Source organism: Mycteria americana, chromosome 13 (genome assembly GCF_035582795.1).
Source record: "Mycteria americana isolate JAX WOST 10 ecotype Jacksonville Zoo and Gardens chromosome 13, USCA_MyAme_1.0, whole genome shotgun sequence".
NCBI lineage: Eukaryota > Metazoa > Chordata > Aves > Ciconiiformes > Ciconiidae > Mycteria > Mycteria americana.
The window spans coordinates 17,986,293-17,996,687 of record NC_134377.1 but is presented as its reverse complement, the minus strand read 5'-3'; the positions used below and the strand labels follow the sequence as shown (position 1 = coordinate 17,996,687).

Sequence of the window (10,395 nt, the reverse complement as noted above, 5' to 3'; positions counted from 1 at the left end):
AGTAACTCACTATGTGTCAGTCTTGCAAACCTGCACTTATTTTCAGATTTCTGAGCAGGTCTGCAGGGGATATAAGATGGCATTCTAGATACGGCATGTGCTCCAGCTTGGCACTTACATGACAAGGTAAGGCTGCTTCGTCACCCGCCTTTGGATATCATGGACGCTCTATATGACACAGCAAGAGAGCCTGTTCTTGCCAGGCGTATTTTGCTGGGGCTTGCGACTCCTTGGAAACAGGGACTTGCTTTGTTTCCATGTCATGTGGATCAGGGATATGCCTTTCATATTAAGACTGCCAAAATACATGTGCAGCTAGCCTCATCCTGTCACACACCCAGTAACCCACTCTGTACCGGTTTCTGGAAACAATTTGTATTCTCTTGATCTCTGCAATCTTGCATCTCTGGCTATACTTTGAGAGAGATGAATGCAATTTCTGATGTGACCGTCAGAAGCTCTAGCCAATAATATACAAGCTGATACACAACGGAACGGAAAATGCAGCATACCCGGTCGGCTCACTGCCTTCCTGCTGCCAACACGGAAGGTGCTAAAAGTGAACTACTTACTTTTTTTGCAGTCTGAAGGAAACATATAGTTGTGCTATACACCCAAATATGAACTTACGTAACCGGGACATGAAGAAGGGACGTGCTGAGCTGTGTGGTCAGTGACACGTGTTGGCGGCCTTCTGTAATTTCTGCTGTGTGTTTTGTCCTCTCCTGTGCCGAGTTCATGGTTTGGGTGGTCAAGCAGTGAAACTCGGGCAGTTACTGAACACACCTTCTTTAGTTCAAGGATGGCAGGAAGAGGTTAACTGAGAGGTATCCGCTTTTGTCTTCCACTCAGATCCTAGCATTTTATTTAATGACAACCACCTGAAAAATACTTGTTTTAGAGAAGAAAAAAAAAAATGCTGCCAAAATAAACAACACTGGATCTGTGCTTATGTTTGGGTAGAAATTCTAGGCGGCCCTGGAAGGTAAGTGCTGGGTTACTTCACTGGCCGCACTGAGTTCATACTGAACAGCAACATTACTGCAGGCTGGCGTTAAAAAGCGCTGACAGATGCTTGTTCTCACTACGCCCGGCTGAGGCTTCTCTAACAGCAGCGAGGAGGACGTAATCAAATACCACGACTGATGATAGTGTCACAGAGGGAAACGGGCACTGCTTGCCTGAGCAAATCTCGTCTTTAACGGGTCTCCCCATTTCTCTATTACCAGAAACATTCGACCCGTTTGTTCTAAAAGTTATAAAGGAAGTTCACACATTTATTTATCAGTATTTATCTAAGGATGACGGCAAGAAGATTCAACCTGTTATAAAAGACTTGGTACAGTTTTAGCCACAAGATGGAGCCCGTACAGTACCTGGCACATCTCCCCAGCTGAAGAAAACGTTACGTGCTATTTTGTCTCTAAATCCTCCAGCAGCTTTAAGAGGATTGTTGGCTTCTCAGTTACTGAGATAGCATTGGGAAAACAAAACCCAGTAATATCTGGTAGTTAGGGTACAGAGTTCGTCTATAAATCATTCCAACTCACAAATGAAACTCTTACAGCTAACCTGATCAAGAAAAATAAAAATCAGTGATGCTTCTTTTCTGACTCTAAATAAAACTCTTTAGACTCAGTTACATTCTCTAGGGGTTTATGATATTAAGTGACTTGAGGAAAAGAAAGAAGGAAAGATTAAGAGGAGGGAAAAAGTAAAGGGTGGCAAATAAGGCCCTTGGGTTAATCTTACAGAATCAGGTGTATCACTATAAGTAACGGATCAGCAGAGGCAGCTCTAGCAGCTACCACAGTGAATTTAATACGGTAAAAATCCCAGTGAGCAGGACAGGAAGACAAGGGTTGCTCTGTATGTTCTCCTTCCAGTGTCTTTTTAGACACTTTTTTGTCAAGTTATTAAAAAGAAATTCATCAGTTAGACCTGCCTGCAGTGTCAAGTTATAGTGTACAATTCCGTGTTCTGACAGGTACAGAGCACCTACGTTTTCTTCTTGTTACTACTGTTCTCTTCCGTCTCCTTCTCATTCAGTTTCGAAGTTACACTAGACTCATACTAATTACAATAAAAGCTTTTATTTTTGTCCTCCTCTGATAGAAAATTTCCGTGGCCAGCATTACTTTTTACTTTGTGTAGTCATCTCGACATTGCAAAAAAGAATAAGCTCTTTAATAATATCTGTCTTCATATAATTCTAGAGAATAGTGCGATGCCTTGAAGTTTTACCCTGCCCTGTTGCATTGTGCCCTGTAAACAACGGGCTGGCTACCACAGGAAGGCAAGCCTCCTAATCAAAATAGGTATCTATTTTTTTTTCCTAGAGTATACCTTTGCTAAGGAAACTTATGTTCTGATTCCCCTCTGAAAAAATGCAGGTGACCTGCTGCTCATTCTCAGCAAGAGATGCCTCCTGAACCTAGCCAAGCTTTCCTCTGCAGCAATTCGGGAGAAAACACGAACAGCTGCAAGTGTTTTCACAATCAGTTAGCTAACTCAGTAGCAGAAGTCTTCATTAAAGTGTCAGTGCGTTTGTGAACAGGCCAGTCACATCTCCACTTCTTTCAACTTAAGAACAGGTATGTTTGTATAACATATGATCTGCACAATGGTCCTTCTCGTAGAAAAGACCGAAGTTAAACATCTGTAGCACTCATTTTATCTTTCATACATTGTTTACTCAAACAGCTAACTATATTAAAATAGTTGCTGTGAGGCTGATGGATTAATAACAGATTAATGGTAACAGAAACATATTTTCTTAGCATCGTGTAAGCTATCATTGTCTAAAAACATCTATCAGGTGGGGTCTGTGGGGCGGCCGAACATTTTTATTAGACCAATTACCGTGTTATCTCTTCCCAGAAGTCCATTTTGCTTATATTCTCTTAAACATCAGTGATTTTCAAATCTGATTTGTATTTAAGCTATTAGAGAAACTTTACTATATGTTCCTAGTAAGTTATTGAAAGTGGTGTTACAACTTAAATAAATTCAACTCAGTGTCTCTGATGTATCGGAAATGCTATTTGTAATTCAGGGAAGGGAACAGACTCATCAGGAGTTTGTTTCCCTCTCTATAGGGCTTCGCTGGGCTTTAAACTTTGCTAACCCTCTTGCTTAGAAAGGTGGGGATAGGCTTAGAAAAGGCGGGAATTCATGTTCTTGAAGTGAGAGCAGCAATTCTGAAATGCCTCTGGGGGTCCTAATGAAGAATCTGTTGAATGCCTGGCAATTAACCAAACAGATAGATACGATCATCAGACTGTCTAAATAGGAGAAGAACAGTCCTGTGTTTGACAAGGACAAAAATCGCTGCTGGAATACGCAGTTCAAGAAATCATTTGCTACCTTGGAGAAGGATCTGAGAAGAGATACAGAAACAACTTAGAAATTGAAAAATGTGCTTTATAAAATGCTATTACTCAATTGTCCTATTGTCTCCTCAGTCTTACAGATGAAGGAAAAAACAGCCGAACAATAAAACTAAATACATTCAAGGAAGAAATAACATGTATATATTTGTCAATGAGAGTAATTAATGACTGGAACAAGGAATTAACAATTTGTAGAGACAGGATGTTTTCCTAAGGGATGTTCTGGTTTAAATGACATGGAATATCACCAGTCACATGGCTTCTACCTTACAGCGAGTTGTACCACAGGATTACAGTAATCCCCTTGGCCCTATTTATCTGTGAAACAACAGAATATGCTTGTGCTGGACAGGATATAAAATGAGGATGGAAATGTAAGTCTAGGTTTTAAGATGGGAAACACACCTCTTGGAGGAAGGAAAAAAAAAAAAAAAAAACCAAAAAAAACCCCAAACAAACCTAAAACAGAAAAAGCTTGAAGCCCTGCCTTTAGCCAACTGTTTTGCATATATAGGCAAGCATATGCGGAATATGTGTTTATACATATTTATACAAAACACGCATCAACAGAAAATGAATCTCTGCTTTTCTGTGGCTCACAAAACACAGGTCTAACTTCTCAGGTAAGTAATAGCTGGCCAACAATTAGCCAAGGAGTCTGTAGCTGCATGAAGCAGATGACAATCCTATACAAAGGTGGATTTTATAATACGTATGTGTGCATTGAAATGCTTATGTAGTTCTTTTTATTCTACTACCTTTGCCTTTTGCACTAGAGAAATGTGTCTTCTGCTTTCTTTACTGCTAAATACAGACAATACATGCTAGCGTCTGCTTTTGCGCTGTAAAATGCTATGGTCCTCATAAAGCGCAATTAGTTTGTATGTGGTGGTGTGCTGGTTTATTGTGTTGCCACTCCTGTTTGCATGCTAAATTGAGATTCAAATGTTCCGCTGTACTGCGTACTTTACTTACCAGGAGTGAATAGCTGCAAAACTGATGATGCCATTTCCAGTCTCATGGTAAAGTCCAGTCTGATTCTCGTCTACAGTCTCAATGTATCTTGCTGGAGGCACAACCTAGCCCTCTCTGGGTTCCGAATTACCCAGCCACTGCCAGGGGTTCAGAATAGTTCTGTCTTTTCAGTCTTTGGATATGATCTAGACACCCCCCTTCCCAAACGAGCCTGGGATCGTTTAAAATAGCTACTACTTTTTCAGAGATGAGGGGGAAGCTACAGAACTACGGGGTTCAGCTCTGGTTCACTGATAGATTGTCCAGTCCAGTCACGTATACCAATGCACTTTCGTAATCAGAAATTAAAGCCAAATACTGAATTCTGAAACAGGTCGCAGACAAATGTTAAGACTGCCTACCATTTTCATCCTGTTTTCCATCTCTAGTATGCTTTCACAACATTAACTATCAAAATGAGTCTGTATTTGATAGATAAAATGCTTATGCTTATTTCCCATAAAGAGAAACCTGAGGTAAATTGCCCATAGACAGTAAGATTTGGAATTTGAGAGTTAGGACTGGGAGATACAATGTTCAGCTCACGCCACTGGCTAAATCTACACTGTTAATTAAAACAGAGCTTCTAACGTATACTTCTGGTACTGCTTTTTGGTCCTGAGTCTTCTTTTGTAGCAGTCTAAAGCATATTAGAATGAGTCAACACACTTGTGTCTCCCATTTCTACTGCATCTCACCTCTGGGTCCTGATCTGTGAATCCTACAGTTCCAGAGGTTGTAACTGATTGAGTGTGCCAGATATATATACACAAATGGAACAGTTATAAATTCTCCCATTAGAAAAACACTGTTGTTAATTTTATATAGAGACACATACACATGTATTCACACACTACAATTGTCTGTTCTGCTCTTGAGTCTCTTGAAAGACTTTCTGCAAATCCAGCAACAGCAGCTAGCAGGAGAAGCAGAAACAACCCGTTGCAGGCTTCCCCACTTACCGAACTAGGCAAGTAGCTGCTCGCAGTCCCGGCAGCTGCCTCTGCTTTTGAGGCCAGTCAGAACTTCATGGATCCAGGATCTTTTTCCCTCCACAGCTTGGCTAGTACAAGAAACAATTTTCAGGAATAAATATGGCTGTCACTTGTTCTTATGATCACCATTTTCATTACTGTGCTTGTATCAAGATGATTATTTTTGTTGGCCTTGTATTTTTGCTTAAAGACCAAAAGGAGTGTATAACAAAACCTAAACTCTTATAAGCTCCTACCACTGTTATCCTGCAGTGAAAGGTCTAGATTTTCTAGTGAAAGCAGATATTTAAGTATAATAAAACCAAATCCTGGGAAAAAAAAAATATAAAATTAACCTAGCTACTAAGGTATGCTGAAGCTTGAAGGGCTTGTATGCTGGCTAATTCCCTGGTGAACTTCTCTGCTTTAGGCAGGACGCTTTTATGTCTGTCAGTCTGAGTGTTAGAAAAGTTTAGTTAACATCTGGTTTTGCTATTTCAAAAGTCACATAAGAGATAAAAGTAGCACTTCCCCAGTGATGGTGGGGATAAAAAGAGCAACGCAGATTTTGCAGATGACAAATCACCCTCTAGTGGTGTGTATGTCAGCCCTCTGATGAGAGAGAGGGAAAAAAAAAAATATATATATATATATACACACACACACACTCCTGAATTAGGTATCTAGAGTTGGGCGATACACTTTTTTCCACCTCGGATCCATTTATATGTATATCAGCAGATGTCTACATCACATAAAAATCATGATACAAATTTGTTTGATTCATTGCCCCCAAATTCCTCTGCCTATTCTCCACTTGAGGATAGCTTGAGACGTCGAAGTATTTCAGAACAGCTGATCATATCACTTGATATTCCCCAACGCACAGAAGCAATAGCTTCACGGCGTCTTTTCTGGGTTTGCAGGTTTTACGTTGGCATATGTAGTACAATGTAATACTTACTCCTACTGGTTTCAAAAATCATCCCAAATGAAAAGATGCTAATTTATTTGTTCACCTGAAATACCTCCCTACACACACAGTTCCAGACAAGTAACTAAAAGATGCTGTGGCAAATACCAGTATAATTTATGACCTAGCAACAAGCTGTTTTGTTATGTTAATACATAATGTTCTATTTTCGTATTATATAATCAGAAGTTTGATATTCATTTTGTCAGTTATTTCTATATTATACTCTTTAGGCCAGCTGCTGCCATGTCCCAAGAAATAGATGCGTATTTCTTTTCCTTGGAGAACTTCGGAGAACCCAATGTTATAAACCCGAGTAACTGGGAGGAGAAGAGCAAACTTTTTTTTTTTTCCATTACTAAGCTCACATTTATGGCAAACATATAGGAAAGAAGTTATTTTTGTTAAAAAAATGATTTTTCCGTCTTTCAGTAGTCTTCTTTCAGTTAAAACAGGGAACACGGAGCTTGAGAATTCTAAGACCAATCGATTTTTATTTTTTTTTTTTTTAATTTGGTTAAAGTCTCCAAACTTTTGAGACTTAACATATCCTGAAGAAGCAAAGGAAGGAATGATCCTGACATTCTTTCTCAGTTTAGATGCCTTTAATGGTCTTTCCTGCCTCTACCTGTCATGTTTTGAGTTTGTCCTGTTTTCAGAATGGCTTTTTACGTTTTTGGATACAATTTACCTACCAGTTCTATTTCTAATGTGCGAAACCACACGGACAATGACTGCATGCCATCTCTCCAATTCCTGTAACCCAGTGAATTCCAGAAGTACACACCATAACCTTGATGAGAATCCTAACAAGAAACGGCACCACCACCCCCTCTTCTTACAGAATTATATTTAAAGAGAAGTTTCATGATGCAGAGCTCACAACAAAAACATAGGCAAGAGTTGTCAGTGTCAAAATCGGTCCCATTAAAATGGTGTGCATTGTATTACTGATGATAATATGACTGTGATATAATTAGGGCACTACACAGGATTTAGTAGTAGTAGTAGTATGCCATCTGCTTTGCTAATCAAGATCAGAGCTCCACTGTGAAAGGCAGACTTTGCCCTAAGAGTGTACAACCTGAACAGTATAGAAATTGAGATGCAAGCATGTCATTTCTTCCACGCTTTTTATTTCACTGTCTCAGTGGACTACACGCCGTACTTTCAAGTACATCATGCTGTATCAGAGATTCATTCCTACAAGAAACCTTAACCTGCTACTGAAAGCACTGAATACATCCTTGACACGTCTTTATCTTAAAAAAAAAAAAAAAAAAAATAGAGAAAAGGATGGTATTCTAACAGTGCAGCTTGTGTATCTGTTACTAGGGAAACAAACAGCAAAGAGAAAGAAACCCTCAGTATCCTTGTCATTTGGATCTTCCAGTGGAGAAGCAGAGCTTGTGTTAAAACAATGGAGGCATTGTTCAGCTTTCGGGATCTTTTGCTGTCCTCGCTGAATGACAGACACTTCTTTCTCCCCCTTGTCCATCTTGTCATCTCTGAAAAGGAGAGTCACTTGTACATGCAGAATTGGACTGCTGGTTATTTTTTTTATTCCTCATGTAGAGTTTAATTCCTGTTTGTCTGTAACCTGGTCAGTTCCTAACACCTAAACCAAGATCACAGCATGTCTCTCAAGGTAAACAGCAGAGAGAAACCCGCTGTTGCATTCTCACCTGTAGAAAAGCATATACAGGAGCACTAGTAATTCAAGTTTGCACTTCTTCGAGTCAGTACTGAATCAGAGCATCAGCAAGACTTTAGACAGCGCGAGAGGTACTGCAGCATTTGCCGCGTTTCAGCAGCGGGACCCTGCGCAGCTGTGATCCCCGAGGAGGACTGTGCACGTGTGGTATCACTGCCTGGGAGGCCGAGGGGTTGTGTGCTGTGGTGGGAGCTTTGCCACCAGTTTCAGTGAACCAGTGAGGTGTCAGGTGAGGTGACTTACGTGGACGGACACCTCGCTACGTGGGTTGGGAGGACTACCTGCAGAGATCAATGTTTCTATCGCGACTTCCCGCTCATTGCTTAATATTCCTTGTTCCTAATCCTCAAAAAGAGGATAAAAGTTGGAACTACGGTAAACATACTGTGGTATAGTACTTAGGACCTGTAAAATACAATATAAGTATTAACTGTTATTAAAAGGTCGAAGCAATTACTTCTAAAGCATACATACAGGAGTATTTTTATAGGCAACTGTATGGCAGCTGCGTAAACAGGGTATAGGATCAGCCATACCAGAGGACAACAGCTGTCCATCTAGTCGTGTATCTTTCGACTAGATAGAGAAGAACAGACTAAGAAGTCAATCTTGTTAAGGGAGAGTAGTAACAGGCCCTTAAAATGAAGTAAAAGAAACAGCTTGTTAAAAAATTGTAAAAGCCCTTTATGGGATATTTTTAACTTTTAACAGGCTGGAGCTGTTTTCCAAGAAGCATCTTAAGATTTATGTACTCTTTGCACTGTATCAGATTTAATGTAATTTCTCTGCTAAACTATGCTACATCCCTGCCTCTTTCTCCGTTCCAGTTATTATCTTGTTGTACATCTTCATCATACGCCTCATCTAACTCCTCTGTGGGAACTGGGTTCGGAAGCTCGATTCAGTGCACTCTGCAGCGCAGCTAAGCAAGTCAAAAGGATTATCACCTTTCCCCTTTTTTCAGGGCTACAGCGACCAGCACTGGAGCTAGAGAGATGATGGGAAAATTGCAGTAACAGCCCTACTGGAAATACTCTCACAGATGTTTGTTTCCTGCTGTTTCGCCAAAACATATTTCTTTTTTTTTATTGTGCCAGCGTGACTTTTTTTTGTACTATTCTTCAAGAATGGGCATTAATTTGCCATTAAGAAGGAAGAAGTGTATGATAAAAAACATGTATAAATGTGAGTTACGTTTAAAAATGCATAGGCAGAATAAAATAAACTAGCACGTGGTTTATTGATTATAGCCACTGGGTGAATTGTAATGGATTCTATTTCTCTAATATTCTGCAAAGTACCAAGGGCCCTTGGGTAAAAAAAAACACCTGATAAGGATTTGAAAAAACCAAGATGTCAGTACTGACAAGAAAAGGAGGCGAAGAAAATTTTATTGATGCTGCATTTATGTAGCATGACAAAAGAGCCCTGCCTCGGGGTACGAAGTATAAATGACAGCTTCGCCACAGGCTTCCTCAGTTTGCCTCTCTATACGCTTTGCCCGTGGAAACAGAAGAGTACAGCCAGAACAAACTAGGGGCTAGCTTTTATTTACTTTTTTAAGGAAAACACGGTGATTGTAACAGACCTCAGATGCTTTGGAAACTACTTGTATTGCGAGTTGTATTTTGGTTTCCTCAATCTTCAAAATTGTTCTTTTCTACCTTAAAACCTGTGTATTTTTTTCTTTGTAAGCAATGGGCTCTTCCCAAAACTCCCTTTCCGGAAACAAGTGCTCTGACCTATCCTACTTCTCTTCCACTCTCCAACGGGGCTTTTTTTTTTCTTAATGGTTTTTCGACAGCACTGAACTTTCAACAGACCCGTGTCGTCTTCCAGGGTTTTACCTACTTTCCGCACAAACGTGGCAGACGAATACCCTCTGGGGAGAAAATACGAAGTCTGAGCAACCCTACGCTGCTCCTCACAGAGCCTCCACATGAAAACCCCTCTGGAAGTACGCCGGGGGGGGGAACCCCTCACCGAGCCGGCTGCTTCGGCTGAGCGTTCACCTCGCGTTCGTCCCGCTCCCCGGCCCTCGCAGCTCTCCTCCCCGGCCCCCGCCCGGCGCCCCCGCCAGCCGCCACAGCCACCGGCCGCCATACCTCAGCGCGCGCCGGCGCCGCTTCCCGCCTCGCACCGCCGCGCGCCCGAGGCGGGGGGAGGCGGGGGGGGGCGCTCGCTGCACGCGCCCAGCACCACGCGCCCGCCGGCCTCGCCGTGCGCGCAGGGGCCCGCGGGGGCGGAGCGAAGGGGGGGGCGGAGCGAAGGGGGGGCGGAGCCAAGCCGGCGCGCTCGCCCCGCCCCCGAGCCGCGCCCCCCCCCCCC

General features: G+C 41.7%; 1 long non-coding RNA gene across 1 annotated transcript; it reads right to left on the bottom strand.

Annotated features, from left to right (window-relative positions):
* Positions 1-2,383: 2,383 nt before the first annotated feature.
* On the bottom strand, positions 2,384-10,300 carry LOC142416600 (uncharacterized). The gene is made up of 4 exons (XR_012777760.1): positions 10,051-10,300; positions 9,810-9,949; positions 5,369-8,472; positions 2,384-2,629 (listed from the first exon to the last, which is right to left on the bottom strand). It is a non-coding gene; the product is annotated as an uncharacterized LOC142416600 (long non-coding RNA).
* Positions 10,301-10,395: the final 95 nt, after the last annotated feature.